Source organism: Castor canadensis, chromosome 14 (assembly GCF_047511655.1).
Source record: "Castor canadensis chromosome 14, mCasCan1.hap1v2, whole genome shotgun sequence".
NCBI lineage: Eukaryota > Metazoa > Chordata > Mammalia > Rodentia > Castoridae > Castor > Castor canadensis.
In genome coordinates this window covers 80,025,232-80,044,751 of record NC_133399.1, presented here as the reverse complement: position 1 = coordinate 80,044,751, position 19,520 = coordinate 80,025,232, and positions in this window count along the sequence as shown.

Below are 19,520 nucleotides of genomic sequence, written 5' to 3'. Positions count from 1 at the left end.
CCCCCGGCAGGTGCTGCCGCTCCGCTTTCCTCCCCCGTATGTTCAAATCCTGCCAGACTTGCACCCAGCTGGTGGAGATGTTCAGATTGCAGGCTCTGGCAGCGCGCAGAGAGCCAGGAGGGAGGAGTGCAGGGGATGGGAAAACGGCCCTGCCCAGGCCCTCACCTCCACCTGCCACAGGTGGGCCCTTCTATAACAATTGGGCCCAAAGAAAATGGGCCGCAGAGAGGCCAGAGGAGCAGAGCCGGATAAAAGGTAGGTGCTCAGGCCCAATGAAATTGCAGATCAACGATGAATAATTTGTTAGTATAAGTGCATGCATACTTACGCAAAAAAAATTTATTTGCTGTCTACCTGAAATTCAAATTCAACTGGGCATCCTGCCTTGTGGTGTTTTGTTTATGCACGTGCTAATTCTGGCAACCCTAGGTCAAGTCTAAAGAACCTGACTGTCTCTTCCCTACCACACGTGACCCTCCAGCAAAGTAGAGGGAAAGAGAAAGGGGTGGAAGGATGTATCAGAGTCCTAGTGCTGTCCGAATGCAGGGCTATGCACTGTTGGGGGGTGGGAGAGGGCTTAAAACAATGGAAATGCATTGTCTCCCCATTTGGGAGGCTGAAGTCTAAACCTGGGGTATTGGCAGTGCCATATCCCTCCCAAGGCTCTGGAGCTGATCTTCTCCTGCCTCTGAGCATCTCTCAGAAGTGGTTAGCCACCCTTGGTTTGTAGATCTACTCCAGCCTCCACCTCAGTTGTCATATGCCATTCTCCCCCGTGTGCCTGGCTGTTTTCTCTGTCCACTGGGGTAGTGGTCACTGTGTCAGGTCCATCCTACCCTGGCAGGGCTTCACTTTACCTTGCTCCAAGAGGACTCAGTCTGCCTTCACTCAGTCCTGCCTCACCAAAAGTTTCCAGACCCAAGTAACCATAAACCTGACCAGAAAAGAAATATCACATCTGCTTGAGACGTGCACAGAGCCCAAACCACATGCTTCTGGGTGGCAGGAGCCGATGCACTGTGATGCCTCAGGCCAGTGTCACAATGCAGGAGCTGCCTCTGCCCTCTTCCTGCAAAGAGCCCATCAGAAGGACACACTCCCAACAGGCTCCAGAAACCAGCCCAATGCCACCAGCACTGCCAAGAGAAGGCTCTGGAAGTGGTGTGTGAGCCTGCGGCCTGCAGTCACGTCTCTGTGAGGCTGAGTTCCTGCAGATGAAGGCGAACTGCAGTCCGGCCTGATGGAAGGTCACAAAGGCCAAGTGCACCACCTCCAGCTCTAGCCCAGACTCCGTCTCAACCAAATACTGAGGCCTGGCCAACGGGGTGCAGAGGCTAAGGAACTTGGGAAGGCTCTGTGAGCAACTGAGGCACACTGGCTTCTGCAGAGCCTCCTGGGCGATCCCCTCAGCAGGGCAGGACAGTGGCCAGCAGCTGCTTGCCCCCAGCCCCATGGGGGGGCTGTCTTGGAACCCTCTGAGCCCCAGAGCCCAGCCTCTGCCCCACCCCAGTTCTGGCCCCCAGCTCACGTGGCGGCTGTGTCTGGAATTCTGGGCCCAAACTGTATTGTGAAAACACACAGCTTCCTAGAGTCAATAATTAAGTAATGGAGCCCTTTGTCTGGGTGACCATAATAAATAGTAACAGAGTAGACAGTGGTGCATAATTTAATGCTTTAAAACCAACAGCGTACCCACACAACTATGGGACAGCTCTTTTCTCAGTGTGCCTCGCTTCCCTTGGACCGGCGACAGTAGCTGGCCAGTACCTTCTGCTATCCCTGGTGTGGGAGCACAGCACCAGAATCATCCTGGACGCTGACACTGTCTCAGAGTGGAATGGTCACCAAGAGGCTCTGTCCTCATTGGCTGGGTCTTTAGAAGAACCTTGATTTTTTCCAGGTTCTGGCAGCTTCCTTCTGCTCAGGTGAAGGCAGAAAACGTCGTCCTTCGCTCTCCCCAGCCTGACGCAGGGCACTTCCGCACCTGTAAGATTCTTTAGAGAAGTGGGAATTCAAAGGCTGAACCTCCGTTCTGTAGTGACTGCAGATGGCCGGGTCTCACTCGGAGCCATTCAAAGGGGTGGCTCTTTGATGCTGCTAAGATGCTCTCATCTTTCCAGGCTCTATTGAGCACTCGAGTGTCTTGCGGGTATTCCGGCCTCAAGAGCCTACTGTGCCTCAATTTGTGTATCTTTTGTAAAGTGCCTTAGTGTGGCATGTAGGTCCTGACATAATTAATGGGATATTTTAATATAAAGAGGAGTAACTTGTTTCTGAGTAATCAGCTCACACAGCTCCACTGAGGCCCCATCTCCAGTCAGGACACTTTGTTCGGAGACACACTGCCTTCCTCTGATGGGGAAGTGACAACTGAGCCACCCCAGAGGGAGGGCCAAGCGCTGAGAAAGCCATGCAAAAGAGAGAAACAACTTCAGGGAACTACAGGAAAGAAAATGAGGGATTCTTAAGATTCTGCAGTTCCCTGCCTGTCCACCGGCCAGAGAAAACAAGACAGGAGAGGAAGGTGGCATCTCCTGACAGCAGGGAGACCCCAACTGACAGGAGCCCAAAGACAGGCTTCATCCTGAGCCAATATGGGGAGGGCAGGAGGGAAAAGGTGCCACAGGTAGGTGACTGACTTGCTCTTCCCCACAGGGCCTCCTTGACGGGGACAAGCCTGAGTTTACAAAGAAAGAATTTATTGTTGTAATCAAATAAAGCTTACAGTCAACTTCATCTGACATATATATAATGACAGGCAGAGTCATTACTGTGCTGTTGGCACTGAGGCCTAAATGGTAATCAATTCACCTAAATGACTGCAATTAGCATGCCCTGTGACACAGATGCACTGCACATGTGTGGGGACTGCAGAAGGGACCGTCCAGCAGCATGGCTGCTCTTGTCTGGAGCCACAGGCCCAAGCCTTCCCACTGTAGTGATGAGGATTCCCCAGCACTAAAACTAAAGCCAATAACTGTCTCTGTTAAACTTCTCTTTCGGAATGTCCCCTTAATAGTAAGCCAGACGATGTAATTTCATTTAATGCCATGAGAACAGGAATGGAAGCCTCTGTCTTCTTCAGTAAATGCATTCAATCAGATTGCTCGCCTAGAACTTAGCACCTAGAAAGATGGCTGAAGGTAGCAACCTTCCCAGAGCCATTCATTTGTCAGGACAAATGTTGAAGAATTCCTAGTTGTATATCCCAGAAAATACGGGGTAGATATTATTTCATTTTGGCCTATAAAAACCCCTATTATCTTTTTGAATCTCTTACATCCAGAAGGGAAGGGTCCAACACAGAGCAAAATTTCAAAGTAAAATTGTTCTTAGATCCCTCCTCTCCTGACATTCAGATCTCCTCCAACTTCTGGCATCTCCTTTCTTCTCCCTCTCAGGAGCCCACAGCATTTGCATTCTGTCTTGACCACTGGCCCTTGCCTCCCCCACAGAGTTGGTCCTATCCTCACTAATAACCTTTTCTTTTTCTCCTTTTCTCAGAGCTCCTGTTCTCCTAATGATGATCCTGAGCTAGGAAGTCTCATGATATTTTACTTTGCTGTAGCAATAATAAAGAAAAGAAGGAGACATAGTAAAGAAGGCCAAAGGAACTAAAAACTCATGACCACACAAAAACCTGCGCACGGATGTTCATGGAAGCTTTATCCATAATTGTCAAAACCTGGAAGCAAGTTGTCCTTCAACAGTGAGTGGAAAATAAACAGTGGCTCCTTCAGAAAATGGACTGCATTCACCACGCCAAAGGAGCAAGCTCATAAACCATAAAAAGACGTGTAGGGAACATAAATGCACATTGCTAAGTGAAGTAAGCCAATCTGAAAAGGCTTCCTACTGTGTGATTCCCACTGAATGATGCTCCAGAAAACTCACAACTATGGGGACAGTGAAAAGATCTGTGATTGCCAGGGATTAGCAGGGAAGGAGGAAGATGAGCAGAACACAGAGGGTTTTTAGGACAGTGAAACTGCTCTGTTATACAATAATGATGGATACGTTTCCTCACACATTTGTCAAAAACTCATAGAATTTACAACACTAAGAGTGGAACTTAATGTAAAAACTATTGTCTTTGGATAATAATGACATGTCAGTGTAGGTCCATTGATTATAACAAATGCACCATTCTGATGATGGATATTGATAACGGGGAAGGCTGTGCATGAGATGAACAGGGGATATATGGGAACCTTCTGTGCCTTCCTCTCAGTATTACTGTGGACATAAACCTGCCCTAAAACGTCAAGTGTGGAAGGGAGGGAGGGAGGGAGAAAGGAGGGAGAGATGGAAAGAATGAGGGAGGGAGGGAGAAAGAGAGGAGGGAAGAAGACAGGGAGGGAGGAAGGCAGGGAAGGAGGGAGCGAGGGAGAAAAGAAGGAAGTGGGTGAATTTGCAAAGGAACATCTCCATTTTTTTCCATCTTCTTTCTTATTCTCATCCTTTTTTAATCATATGAGAAGCATGACTACTTTGGGGAAAGTATATTTGCATAATCTTTAAATGGTTCTAGAGCCCTAACTAGGACTTTTGCATCATTTGCCTATTCTACCACTGAACAAAATTACAAAACTGAGCAAAGTCTGTCTACATGCAGCTCATCCCTTTCTGAACCTGCTTCCTACCCTTCCTCCTCCTCTCCATTCCCCTCCTCCTTTGTGATCCTCCACTACAATACCTCCTACTGACTTCAAGACTGATAAGCCTGGTGTCAACCACTTCCGCTGACAAGAATCAAAAACCCGAGCAGGGCCCAGTCAGGAACACAGCTATTTCAACAGAAGAAATTTAACAGAGGGAGTTGGTCACAAAGGTGATGAAAGGATGAAAGAAATAAAAAAAAAAAAAAAAGGAGAGACAGTGAAGTACAAAAGATAATAAAGACAGAGAAGCAGCTACTGCCCCAGTGCTAAGGGCACAATGGGAAGAGACTGGGTTTATTTAAAGCTAGAGGCTTAGTGGGCATGGCAGCTCATGTAATCCTAGCTACTAGGGAGGCGGAGATCGGGAGGATCAGGGCAAAAGCTCCAAGACCCCATCTCCAAAATAATAAAAATGGACTGGAGGTGTGGCTCACGTGGTAGAGCACCTGCTTTGTAAGCACAAAGTCCTGAATTCAAACTCCAATCCAACAAAAAAAAAATTGAAATGTTAGAGGCTTGAGAAAGGGCCCTACAGAGTGAGGACACAGGTCTGCCCAGTTACTGCTTGCTCGTGCCACTGAGGAAGCAAGATGGCTGGTCTGGAAGCTTACACGGAAGCTGGCAGCTGGGACAAATTGCTGCTGCCACCAGGACAGCACAAGACACTGCAACTGGAGAAACATTGACAGGAACAGCAAGTGGATAGAACAGGAGGAAGTCCCCTCTTCTCTCCCTGTCCCCTGGCTCCCAGTGTTCCCTATTGGCAAAACTAGATCAACTGTCAGAGAAGTGAAGAGTCCCCACTCGGCAGCGCAGAGGCCAGACTAGGACAATGGGTTTGGGAGTGTGAAGGGTAAGTGACTGGAGAGCATACTTTGCTGACAGTGGCTTCCTATTCCAACATTCGGCACCATCTAGAAGATAGCAGAGTGCTTCCTTCTGCCATAAACTTGCAAAACACAATCATACAAAAAACATTTGTAGGAAACATGCATTTCAAATTAAACCTTTAGACTGAAGCCATTGCAAGGTACTGTTTTCCTTAGATGAGTTTTGCGAGCATCCCACTCACACAGGTCTGAGAAATTCGTGGACCAGGGTTGGACAGAGCAAGAAATCACCATCTCCAGAGACCAGCTCTGTCTGCCAGGCTGCTGGTTGTTCTGGAGATGCCTTTACCATTAATCCCTCACTCACTGCCAGCTGCTTCTGCAAATGCCTCATCTCCCCAGGGTATCCCAGACCCACTGCCACCTTCTTTTTTTTTTCTCCTTTTCACTATCACTCATTTTTTGCTGGAGCCCAATGCTCTTATCTCCAAGACCTGGAGGAAGAAACTGGGCTAGCGCTCCCCCTAGTGATAGTCAATGAAACTCCTAAAATTACCTTCCTCCAAGAGAACAATGACATTAATTTTGCCCTTCACTCTGGGCCAGATACTGTAGTAAGTCTCCCTGCTTGGATGTCCTAAGTGACAGGGAACTCTCAATCTCAGGAAGCACCCTATGCCAATGTTGGCCAGTGCCAATGATTAAGGGTTTCTTTGCATTGATCTCAAGCACGCCTTCAACTTCCAACCTCTGGATCCTTGGGGTTCCATGAAATAAGTTTAGTTCTTTTTCTGCTAATGTTTGGGGTGTCCTGTCTGCCATCTACCACCTGCAGTGGCCATAACCCCATTCAGTCTGCCCTTGTGCCCTTCCTCACACAGTCACTCCCTTCTCCATACCTACCTGTTTAAAAGGACCATCAATTTCTGTTAAACTTGACCTAGTAACATAAGTATACTGGGACGCACTCAGGATAGAACAGGGCCATCACTTTCTTGCTGTGCACACCACACTTAGGATGAATCCAAAGATGCTCAAACTTGAGTCAGGAACGATGAACTGCTTGTGCTAGAGACCGCTCTGATCCATCAGGCAACACCATTCACTTACCGAATTAACTGTTCACTTAAATGTGCCATCCTCCAGTTCATTTTCTCCACCTTGCTTTGCCTCAATTAAAATTTTCACTCATTCATTCAACAAATTTTTTTTCTGTGGGACTGGGGTTTGATTCACTCAGGGCTTTATGCTTGCAAAGCAAGCACTCTACCACTTGAGCCACATCTCCAGACCATTTTGTTCTGTTTTTTTGGAGATGGGGTGTCATGAGGTATTTGTCCAGACTGGCCTTGAACCTTGATTCTCCCAAGTAGCTAGGATTACAGGCATGAGCCACCAGTGCACGGCTCAAATATTTTTTTGGTCAGGTATTGTGGCTTATGGCCATAATTCCAGGATTTTTGTTTGAGACCAAATTGGGTAAAAAGTTAGTGAGATCTTGTCTCACCAAATAAACTACCCATGATGGTGCACACTGTAATACCAACTATTCAGGAGGTATAAATACAAGGATCAAATCCAGGTCTGCCCACACAAAAACTCAAGACCTTATCTGAAAAATAACTAAAGCAAAAAGGGCTGAGGGCATGGCTCAAGTGGTAGAGCACTTGCCTAGCCATCACAAAGCCCTGAGTTCAAACCCTAGTACAGCCAAAAAACCAATTTACTAAGATTCTACTACTGCCAGGTAGTATTCTAAGAGCTGAAGACACTGAATTGAACACAATGGATGACATTCCTTCCTTTATGGCATTTAAATGACAGGAGAGTGGGAAGAACCAGTAAACAAATTAATTACTGAGAGAATTGCCTTTGATGAAAATAATGTGGCTGAGGTTAGCAAGTGTGGAGGGGTAGATTAGGATTCCTCAGTGAGAGCTCACGTGCTCTGCCTGCCCTCGTTCCTCTCGCCCCCCCAGATGTGGAGGACTATGTGATCTGGTTTGACCTTTGCTCATCTGACGTCCTCCCTGTTCCTCATGGACTTCCGCTGGGTTCTGGTCGTGTCCTGCTGCCCACACAGCACTCACTCCTGTCTGGAGAGGACCCGTCTCAAGCCCCAAACGTCCCACACAGACTTCCAGCAGCCACTCACTCCTCGGGGCTCTCTTGGAGTTGTACAGTTGTCCCTCTCCCAGCCTCAGCTCCCCAGGAAGCAAGCTCACATTTTGAGCAGTCGGGGGCTTTCCCTTTCTGTCCCCCCTCATCCTGGAGCTCCTCTTCCGCTTCTCAGGGCTGCTTCCACCTTGTGGGGCTCAGTTCTTCTCTGGATAGAAAGCAGAAGTGACATCCGCAGCCCTCCAAACAAGCGGTCTCCTGCTGAACATCCAAAGCCCTTGGATGTGGTGTTCAATGTCCTTGGACCGCCTCAGTCCTTCTTCTTCCTCCAGGGCTCACGGCAGCTGCCAGTGGGCAATGGCCTTCCTGCATTAGGAAATACCAGGGGGAGGCCTGGCAGCTCAGAGGCCCCGTGCTGCTTCCTCTGTCCTCCACTTCCCTCCTTTTTTCCTCCTCCTCTGAATCAGGTACTGAAAGACCCACCTCAGGACAAGGTAGAATCCCCAGGCTCTAGGGCCTGGATTAGGGCTCAAAATTCATGGAACTGGCAACAATCTCAGAAATCAAAATAAATACAGTTTTACAGGACATTCTTTTTGTGTGTGTGGTGCTTGGGCTTGAATTTAAGGTCTCCAACTTGCTAGGCAGGCCCTCTACCACCTGAGTCACTCCATGAGCCCTAAGATAAATAGTTTTAATTCAATATGGTCATCCTCCCTTATGGCTAAGGGGCGTAACCAAGAAGCCCATGAATGTCTGAAACTGTGGCTAGCACTAAGTCCTATAAATACATATACACATGATAAACCTCTGATAAAATTCAATTTATAAATTAAGCACAATGAGAGGTTAATAAGGTTAATAAAATAGAACAACTATAATAGTATACAATAATAAAATAATTTAATATAGCTTATAAGTTATTTATTTCTAGAATTTTCCATTTAATATTTTCAGACCATCATTGGCGGTAGGCAACTCAAACCACAGAAGGCAAAATGTACATGAGGAGGTGCTATACAGGTGACTATAGATTTTAAAAATCAAATGCAGAATTCCTGACGATCACACTGGATCTGGCTTTGGTGCCGGGTCTGAATGATGCGTGAGTGACATCCCATCCATGGCTGGCAGCAAGAAAAAAAAGAAGCGTTTTGTATAGTTGACTTGTTCTCTGATGATTAAAAATAAGAATAGGGAGTCTTTCCATTCTCCAGTGTGGCTACTTTGGGGACCCAATGTAAAGAGATTAGTGAGACAATTATGATTGTGACCAAGCACAACAAAAACAGTGTTTCAGCTTAAGTGTAACGAGAGTTTTCTCCTTACTTTGCCATTTATCAGTTTGGTGTACCCTCCCTCCTACCTTAATGATTCATAGTTTAAACTTGTCTACATGATTTACACAGAGGCTCGGCGACACCTATTATTCAGCCCCACTCTCCAGCAAACACCCAGGGGACCGCGCCTCTGGCCTCTCTTCCCATCTTTCTCATCATCCTGGGAGTTGGTGAACAGAGAAAGCTTGCAGACAGAAGGGAAACAGCCGGAAGAGAGTGGGAAAAACTATCTCCTGGGACTAGAAGGGAGGAAGAGACGATTAAGCTGGGAGCATCAAAGCTCAGGCAAAACCAAGGCTCCAACCCCGAAGTGGGCTCACTCCAGGACCCGCAGTCTTAGCAGATCTGTTCACCTGGCTGGGCTTCGATCTGGCTTCCAGAACCCAGGAACAGCTACCACCACCGGCCCAGCCTGTCTTGGGAAAGGTGATATTAACAACAATGGCTGTGGATCGCTCTTCCGCTGCACTTATCACCAACGCTCTCTGAGTGCTTGTTGTTAATAATAATAACTTAGTGCAGGCTTTTACTGCTTTTGTGTAACAGTGAGTACCTGGGTTCTAATTGTCTGTCTTAGTTTAATATTTATGGAATTAATCAAACTTTTTAATGGAAAACCCCACAATGAAATTACAGAGCGCATGCTTCAATGAAGACAGATGCAGTGTGCTGTGGGAAAAGACAGCTCAACTTTATTAAATTTACCGGGAAACCGCTCTGTGATGCAAGCTGGTCCCTGGGCCAGGACAGCTGGGAGCTGACAGCCTTGCCTGGAGCTCCGAGGCAGGGCCCACTGCCTCCCAGGATAACCCTATCTGAGGGCCCTGGAAGAGGGGCCACACAGCCCAGTTGTCACCTGTGCTTACAGGTGGGGTTGACCTACTCACTAAGGCTAGCCTGTCCACCCAGGTGGCCCCAGTGGCTAGGCCTGGTTCTAGCAGGTTCTCCTGGCTGGCCCAGATCCCCGACAGTAGATGGTTAGCAGAGCCAGGTTTCTTCCAGGAAGAGCTGGCGTCTTGCCCCAACCATCATTTTGGGCCCTGCACCAGAGTCAGCAAGGTCAGAACTGCCACCGCTAGCATTTCAAACCTGGAGGATCAGCACCTGGACTCAGTCATCATCAACCGATAGTCACCCAAGACCCCACTAAGATTCCAGAGTTCCTGGGCCCTCAGCCTGAGCCGGGGGGAGGGGTGGGGGTGGTGGTAACAAGTTCTTCTGGGTAATATACCAGCTCCTATTTACAAAGTGCTTACCAGGGTCAGGCCTATGAAAACTGCTCTGTGTATTTCTGAATTCCAGTTTTCCCCAAACCCGAAGGATCAGGTTTCCTTATTCTCTTAGTTTTGCTGATGAGAAGACAGGCTTCTGAAGCTAAGCCACTTGCTCAAGGTCACAGAAAATGCTATTCAGAAAGTGCCTGCCATTGAACCCAGGATATGCAATACCAGGGCCCCTGTTCAGGGTTCTCACACGCCTAGTGTCTGTCCCATCCTTCTCTGAACCCTCTCTCTACAACTCCCTCCCTCATCAGGAGCCTGAGATCCTCAGGCTACCCTCTGGTTTCCAAAGTGTCACACTCCTGGATCATGGATGCCCTTTTCCAGTGTGACTTCTGCCTCACCCCAAATAGCAGGTAAGCAGCAGCTAGGGCTGACTGGAACATTGTTGGATCAGATGGAGAGCTTGAAAAATGACTGCCCAGGCTCCATCCATACACCAAATGCCTGGGACTCGGTGTCAGCATTTTTCTTTAAGACATTAGATGAGAACGTCCAGATGAAGCACTTAGAAGATGGGATTCCTTTGTGTATCCAGGGGCTTGCTGGGGTTCTCTAGCCTGCTTGTCACTAGAATCACCTGCAGAGCTTTTGAAAGCACCCAGGTTGGGGCCCACACTCCAGAGGTTCTGGTTCATTGGTGTGAGTGAAGTGTGCCTCTGAGAATTGGCACATGTGTTTTTTAAGCTTCCCAGTTGATTTTAGTATGTCTTCTGTGTGAAAAGGTCCTGACTTAAGAAAACTAATTAAAAAGAAATTGACCTTAAGAAGTCAATACTCAGGGCTGGTGGAGAAGCTCAAGTGGTAGAGCACCTGCCTAGCAAGCGTGAAGTCCTGAGTTCAAACCCCAGTACCTCTAAAAAAAACCAAAAGCTGACATTCTTTCACCTTCTGTGAGAGCTCCAAGGTCACTTTACGAAGACTGTCCCCATCTTCACTCAGCGCCTCCCCTAGCACCACTCACCTGCACATGGGTCAGTGTCATTGTCCTTGTAGCATGTTTCACTGTACAGACTTAAATAGTGCTCCCCACAAAGTTCATGTCCACCCTGACCCTGTGAATGTGACCTTACTTGGAAAGAGGGCCTTTACAGATGTTATCAGGTTAACGTAAGGCCCTACTGGATTAGGGTGGGCCTTAAATGCAGTATTTGGTTGTCATTTTTATGAAAGGAAAATTCCGACCGAGAGGCACAAAGGGAGAAAGAACTCCATGTGAAAGAGGAGAAAGAGATTGGAGTAATGAATGCACAAACCATGGAACACCAGGGATTACCAGCAGCTAGCAACAGCTAGAAGAGACAAGGGCCAAGAGCAGGCCCTAGAGCCTTCAGAGGGGGCAAGACCCTGCCGCATCTCGATTTCAGACTTCCAGCCTCCAGAACTGTGAGAAAATGAATTTCTGTTGTTTAAAGCCACCAGTCTGTGGCCATTTGTTACAATAGCCCTAGGACACTAATATAGTCCACCAGGGGAACTGTGGTGTTTTTTCCTGTACTTGCTTATCTGCTGCTCAGTTCTCCAATGGCACTTAAGAGCCATGATGGAAGGAGGCGTGGCTGTCTGTTCACTGCTCTGGCCCCCATATGCAAGACACATAATAGTGGGGTCAAATAATTTGCTTGGATAGATAAATAAACCAAAAGACAATAAATATATAATTCTCCCTCCAAGGGCAGAAGCGGGAAGGTCAAGTTTGTATGAGACATAAAGAGAAACACCTTTAATTTGCCACTTCTAAATTCTTTATATGGATGTCATCATTTTCCCACTCGCTAAGCTTGAGAAGTAAATGCTAGGATCATCTTCATTTTATGATGAACTGACAGACAGTCCGTGCTTAAGTCAGTGAGCAGATGTCACGGAAGTGGTAAGGCCAGAAATTGAGCCCAGTGCCATCTGACTATAGGAACTCCGGTGCATTTTACAGGAGGGCCTGCCTTGTCTTTGTCTGATCAAATGCCACCAAAGATGCATCCCCAGAGGGCAGGGTTGAGCAAGCCAACACCTCACTTGGAAGGAGTACAGACTTTAGCCTTGACCAACAGATGTTTCTCCAGTCTCTCTCCTCTCAATAGTTTTTGTCTATCTCCCTTACAATCTCTCTTGGAATTAGAGAAAGAGAACTAATTTATCAAAGGCCCTGGAGCCTTCTGGAAGATCACCTAAAGAAGATAAGCCCAAATTAGAAATGTTTATCTTGTTTCAGTTGACTTGTGTTTCAGCTTTCCTAGAAAGTGCTTTCTTCAGGGATAGAGAGGTTGAAGAAAAGTAACCTGCATTGACACCAGGTCCAGGGAGGGGGCTGCCCTCCCACAGCGGAACAGCATTGCTCTGCTGTTTTTAATTTGGAAAAGAGCAGAAAGCTGCACTTTGGTAAAGTGGGTAAATTTGATCCTGGCTGATTCTTCTGCAGGGACCTTAGGAATGTAAGAGACTCTGGTTTTTTGAAGGCCTAGAAACCCAAGTCAGCTCTGTCTAAATATTACTAACAAGGACATGTTTGTTCTCCTTTTTGATGCTGATTGAACGTGCTGTGAAACTGAGTGTTCTGTGATTTACCTTCACCATGCCTCTAAATTATGCTGACATCTTTCTCCTCTTCTCCTCTGCTGGAATCTAGTTTTAATTAATTTTCAGTAACGAGTCAATCGTCCTGTTTGTGTTCCCCTTCAAAACGTGCTCGTCACTGGAGCCACATTAGTCATAAGTGACAGCTGCAAACTAAAATCAATGTCCAGACAACCAAAGACATTGGAGATACCAAAGGCCAATTAGGTCACCCAGCTCAGGCTGGAGACAATGTGCTCACTGGTCACAGCAAAGTCTATGGCTCTTGACTGTCCTCTCCCACCTCTCCTCTCTACAAGATTGACACCCTAAGGGGGTCAATGACTCTTAGTCGGGGTTGTCTAGAGGAACAGAACCAATAGAACATTGGTTGCAATTATAAAAGGGGATTTATTAGATTGGCTTCCACAGATACAGGTTGGATAGTCCAACAATGGCCATCTGTACTCTGGAGAGCCAGAGAACCCAGTAGCTTGGTCAGTCTGAAAACTGGAAGCCTCAGAACCAGGTGACCAATGAGATAGCCCCAGTCTGAGGCTGAAGGCTTGGAAGCTTCCTGGGAGAATCACTAGAGTGAGTCCGCATCAAAAAGCTAAAGAAGCTGGAGTCTGATGCCTGCTCGTGGTTTCTCTTGCTCTCTCCAACCAGTAGTTCTCTCCTGAATTCCAAACCTCAGGATTGAGTGGCCTCTGAGTCCCAACAGTGGCAATGTCCTCTCAATTTTATCTCCCAAATATCTTTCTTTCTTTTTTCTTTTTCTTTTTCTTTTTTGGCGGTGCCGAGTTGAACTCAGGGACTTGTGCATGCCAGGCAAGCACTCTACCACTGAGCTGTATCTCCAGCCCCCCAGATATCTTTCTGATGGAGCATTTTGTTCTGTTCCCATGGCCACCATCCAGTCCAAACCTCCTGGCTGAACCACAGACACATCCACTATCTGAGGAATGTGACTCCAGAACAGAACTATGTGTGATCTTCCAAGCCCAGGCAAGCACACTGGCGATGTCTTTACTTGGAAGTCTCCATGGAGGGGAGGGTCTTCCCTCCCCACCTCCAGTGAGGCTGCAGTCCTTGGAGGGGGCTGCAGTCAAAGATTCAGTCCCACACCCCCTCAACCAGGCCCTACATAGATCTTTCAGAGTCCTCCTCACATGGGCTTGGGGGGTAGGTCACTGTGCAGGCACTGGGGCAGGCTAGAATTAGGAAAAGTTAGGGGCTCATAAAACCATGACAATATCGTACATGTGTGTTGGTTGCCCATGTCCTGGCTAGGGGGTGCCACGCCCCTCCCCACTCACTGATTGTTGCATGGAAATCACCTGGTTTCTCCCGTCCCATAGGTTGGCGTAAGTTTTAATAGCTCCTGTAGAACAGAATCATGCTCTCTCTGTCTCCAGATTCCACGTGCACCCACCATGCTCCCTTTTGTATTTCCCTTCCCTAACCTTTAATAAAGTCCATTTACACCCATGTGTACTGCCATGGATTCTTCACGCAGGACACAAAGAATTTGGGAGTCTTCTGATCACAGACTACGCAGGCACCATGAATAGCATCTCTGCAGAGACCGCCTCCTCAGGGACCACCAAGACTCTCTTCCACTCAGACTCAGCACTCTCTGCTCACTCCCAACCTTTTCCACCCCTCCTCCTGGTTCCCGCATCCATAAATTAATTGGTAGGTACCTTTGGCTGAGGATCCTGTGCTGGGAGAGGAGTGTCTGCCCAACCATCTGCACCCACGCTCTGCGCTGACCCCTCAGACCAGTGCTGGTGCTGTGCTGTGGCGGCAGTGGAACGGAACACAGGTGAGCTGGCACTACTTTTCCGTTTTTGGCCTCTTGCTCACACTGTCACAGTAAGTGAATAAATAAAAAATTGGTACTTGCAGTTTGGTCACAGTCAATTAACCACCTTGATACCTAGCAGTGCTGGGACAACTTCAAGATCAGAGAGACTCAGTCACTCCCTTTCTTAAATCCTTTCCTGGTTTCTGCTGCCTGCAGGGAGTAAGTTTGCTTCCAAGAGCAAAGAAACACAAAGCGGGTGACCTAAAACAATGGAATCCATTCTCTCACAGTTCTGGGAAACCTTAGCAGCAGGAGGCTTCTGGTCCCTTCCTGAACTTTCCTGGCTGGTGACAGCCTAAATCCAATCCTCACATGGCAGTTTTCTCCCTGTCTCTCACACAGTCCTTCCTCTGTGCTTTCTGAGCCTGTGTCCAAATTTCTCCTTTTAATAAGGACTCCAGTCATATTGGGTTAAGGCTCACCCTAATGATCTCATCTGAACCTGACCCTATCTGCAATGACACCATTTCCTAACAAGGTCGCATTCTGAGGTGCTAGGAGGCAGGACCTCAACATGTCTTTTTGTGGGTGTACAATTCAACCTGAAGAGGGAGGTCTCAGCTCCTCTCCATGAGTCTACAAGACCCTCGAAGCCTGTCCCTTTTACCGCTCTGACTCATGTCCAGATCTCCTCCACTCACACACACTCCCAACCAACTCACCTTGCTTTAGTCTTTCAGTTTTTTATTTTATCAGCACCCAGCTTTTGCAAATACACAGTCAGGTGACAAATCTTGTTTAGGAGTTGAAGAAAGACCTCCTAAGAGAAAGGTGTGAGAAGTGAGGAGTAAGTTCCAGATGTTCCTCTGAAGCATTGGTCATGAAAGACTGAATCTGTTCTCTGTCTCTTTGGAATTAACATCTTTCCCACCAGTGAGGATGACTTATCATGCCAATCTGTGCTGGACACATTAATACATTTGTCACTTGCCCCACAGCCCAGCATACCCCATGCCCTATGTGGCTCTCTGAAAGAGGTGTCCTGATTTGAAGAAGTGGAAGTTTCACTGATTCCTTCAACAAATACTTATTAGGCACAGTGCTGATGTTTGAGTATAAATAATTTACATTAAAATAATTCAGTAAGGACGGGGCAGATTTGTGTGAACTAATCCACTACCTAGGAGAAGCTGGCTAGCATTTCCCAGACTGTGAGGGTCCACCCTCAGGGGCAGAGGTTCTACACTATAGTTAAATCTGAACCACAGGCTGCTTCATTGGCATTGAGGTGTTAGAAATGACCTTCCCCTTGTAAAACTGATGGTGTTGGAGAGATGGGGTTGCCTAGAAACAGACCCTCTGCCCATAAACAAGGTACAGGAATTGAGAGATTTAGGTGGAGAATCCTGTCTAGTTCTGGGGATACCCCTCCCTGTCTCCACAGACACCGGCCAGAGCCTGCTGCTTAATTCATCCTGACCAGTGGTAGATCCTGTTGTCTCAATGGATCTTTCTGGAAGGGCAGTGAGCTGGGACCTGGCCAAGTCCACAGGTCCAAGTGGTGTATTTGTATTTGACCTGCTAATCAGTGCAGAGTTGTCAACAATCAGCTAGAGACTTGCTCTCATGACAACAGACCACCTAAAAGGGAAGCTAAGAAGGGAAGACATAATTCCTCCATCTGTCAGAGGCCAGCAATTTTCCAAGGAGAATGGAATAGGTGACAAGAAGAAAAGTCTCCTGACTTCCCACATGGAGTCCCAGGAAAGCTGGAGATACTTCTTCAAATAAAATCCTTGCTTTTTGCCAAAGCTCTTTTTGCTAGGAGACCGTCTGACTGGTCCAAAGGCTGCCCAAGCCTGGAAGTAAGTGCCATTCAGTGTTCCTGCCCTCAGAGCACAGTTGGACCCCTAAGAGCTATCTTGAAAGCCAGGAGCCTACTGTGACAATCCCACCAGCAGCACCTGTGCCCCAAGGCTCAGGACAGACTCTGCTCTGGCACTTCCAAGCCAGAAGGGGAGACACCTCAGATGAGATGGTCATAAGTGTGGGATATCCAGGGGTCTTGGCCTTGCTTAATCTGGTGACAGCAGCCAAACAGATAGGGGCAATTGACATTGTCATCCCATACTGAGAACAGATCACTGGACTCTGTCTACTCCTATGTTTGCTCAAAATTCCCCAGAGTATATGATTCCTGCAAAGAATCATATAATAAAATAAAATAAGCCTATTATTTAATGACATTTGTGCATTTATTTTATAATACATTATTATGTTCTAAATATGGGTGCATGTTGTAACAAACATTCTCTTATATAATAAATACATTGTGTATAATGCAATCTATGTTATAAAATAAATACTGAAAGACACATAGATAAAATACATGTAAGCAGATCTGACTGGGTCTCTTTGTCCCTGCATCTGTCACTTTTCTGGGGTCCTGGGTCTTGCTTTGGGACATATAAGCACCTCCAGAGTTTGTGCAAAGAAGAATCCTTGGCAGCTTTAGCTCTCTGGGTTGGTAGAGATTCATTGACAAACCCAAAGATACATGGCATCTCTGTTCCTGCACCCGGTCCCCTAGAACAAGCCACCCACCAGTCCTTCCCATAGCCTGCACTCTGTCCCTTGGGATCTCTGTGGCCTCCCTCAGGGAGGTCCTGCTATTCTCTGGGTTTGGGTAGAAACAGAAGACAGATTCTTGTGGCTTGTATCACCCACCACTTCTGTCCTCCAAATATCAGTTGCCCACTATCCCTTTCCAACCCCAAGCACCAGTCCTCACCCCAAAAACTTCAGACACTAGAATCTCAAAATCTAAGATCAGATAGTAACTAAAAGTATGACAGAAGGAGTGCTGGAAACTGATAAACAGAAGCAGACTGGCCCACCTGAAGCATTTGAATTTACCTCAGAAAAATAGAAGAAGTATTCAAATTTGGCTACCAGTTTCCAGGCTTTGGCCTCAGCCATTTTAAAATGATGTCCTGGGGCATTATACAAAAATGGCCATGTGCTGGCAGAGGCACAAAGAAGAATGCCATGTGAAGATGGAGGATTGAAGTGATGTATCTGCAAGCGAAGGAATGTCAAAGGTTGCCACCAGAAGCTGAGAAGAGTTGAGGAAGGACACCCTAAGATTTTGGAGGGAACCAGGCTCTGCCAAAACTTTCGCCTCAGACTTCCATAGTGCATAACTCTGAGACGGTGCATTTCTGCTGTTCCAAGCCAACTGATAGTAACAATTGTCTTATAACTTTCCTGGGGATACTCTAGAATTAAAGGGAGAGAGAACAATCTCTTTCTTTCTATGAGGACATGGCCAAGTAAATGAGATAGTTAATTTTTTTCTGTTGGCTCTACATTTCTGACAAATCATTTAGCCTCAGAGGATGCTGACGGAGGCATGAGTCAGTCACCCTGGCCTGCCCTGGGCACCGAAGAAGAACATACTCCGGTCAACTTATGCATTTACAGCCTCACCTTGAGCCACATCTCACACCCCTGCCACCCCTTAAACCAGGAAGAAGAAACCCAAAAGGTGCAGCTGACCGTCAGGGTGTGAGGATTGCCAGCCTGGAAACGCTCAGGCTTTGACCTCCCTTCCTCCCAGGAGGGCAGCTCTCATTCAGAGAACGGCCCTCTGCAGGGAAAGTCACTTTCCTCAGGCTCTCTGCCACAGTGTCATTGTGATTAGGGTGCATTGAGAAAGGAATTAAAATGTTGTGCTGAGCATTAGGACTTCTGTGCGGCCACTGAGGAGAAGCTGTAACTGGTCCTTGGAAAGCTCCAATCACTTCCATGCCAGGCTGCCACGATGCAGAGCAGGAGGCCAAGGGCAGGGGCAGGACGGCCCAGTACTCTCTCTACCCACTCTCCTGGAAGGAGGAGAGCTCGCTGGTCAGGGGCCCTGGCACATTCCTGGTGGGTAGTGTCGTTGGGCTGAATTGTGTCTACTGCACCCCAAACTCATGGCAAGTCCTAATTTACACTACCTCAGAATGTGGTCTTATTTGGAGATAAGGTCTTTCCAGAGGTAAGCAAGTGAAACTGAAGTCATTAGGGTGAGCCCTCATCTGACAAGACTGGAATCCTTACAAAAAGGGGAAATTTTGACACAGAAACAGGCACAGAAGGAGGATAGCACAGAAACAGCCATCTTCAAGCCAATGAGGGAGGCCTGAGAAGACTGTCCCTTCAGCCCTCAGAAGGAACCCGCAGAGCTCTAGCCTACAGAACCAAGAACATAAATTCCCACTGTTTCTCATTTCTCCCTACTTCATACTGTTTTGTTAAATAAATCCCTGCTAAACTTATACCTTGTGAGAAGTTTCCTTTTTGTGAAACCCCTTGAAATGCCTTTCCCTGTGGATTTCAAGGACTGTGATTTGCATGGTTATTGGAAAGCTTCAACCATTTCGTACTAAGCCACTAAGTCTACAGTACCCTCTTTCTCAGGACCCATTCGTAGGGTCTGCTTACTGTTACTAGAAGGGAAGGTCAGCACAGGTATTCTTGTTCAGGCAAGAGGCTGAGGGGGATGTCGTGAAAGTGGCAGTAAAGCTTGTTAGGAAAGAATATACTTTCAATTGGCTGAAAGCCTTTGGGATTTGAGTATTCATTGAGATTTCAGGGGGAAATTCCTAGCCCAGGTGCAATCTATAGGGCTGAAATCACTCTGACTGGGGTTCAGAGGGACAGGAGTGTGGGATGCTTTGGGTATCCCTCTCCTCTGCTTTACCCTCCGCATAAAACCCAGCAGAAGGTCCAAGTACTTACAGCATGAGCAACTGAGTCACAAAGCTAGGCTGGGTTTACAGAATTACAATGTACAAACAACTATGGGACACCGCCCCCCCCATCCCTAGGGTATGGTCCATAAGCCTGGGTCTTTGTTCTGTTAAGTTACAGAGATGCATCTTAGA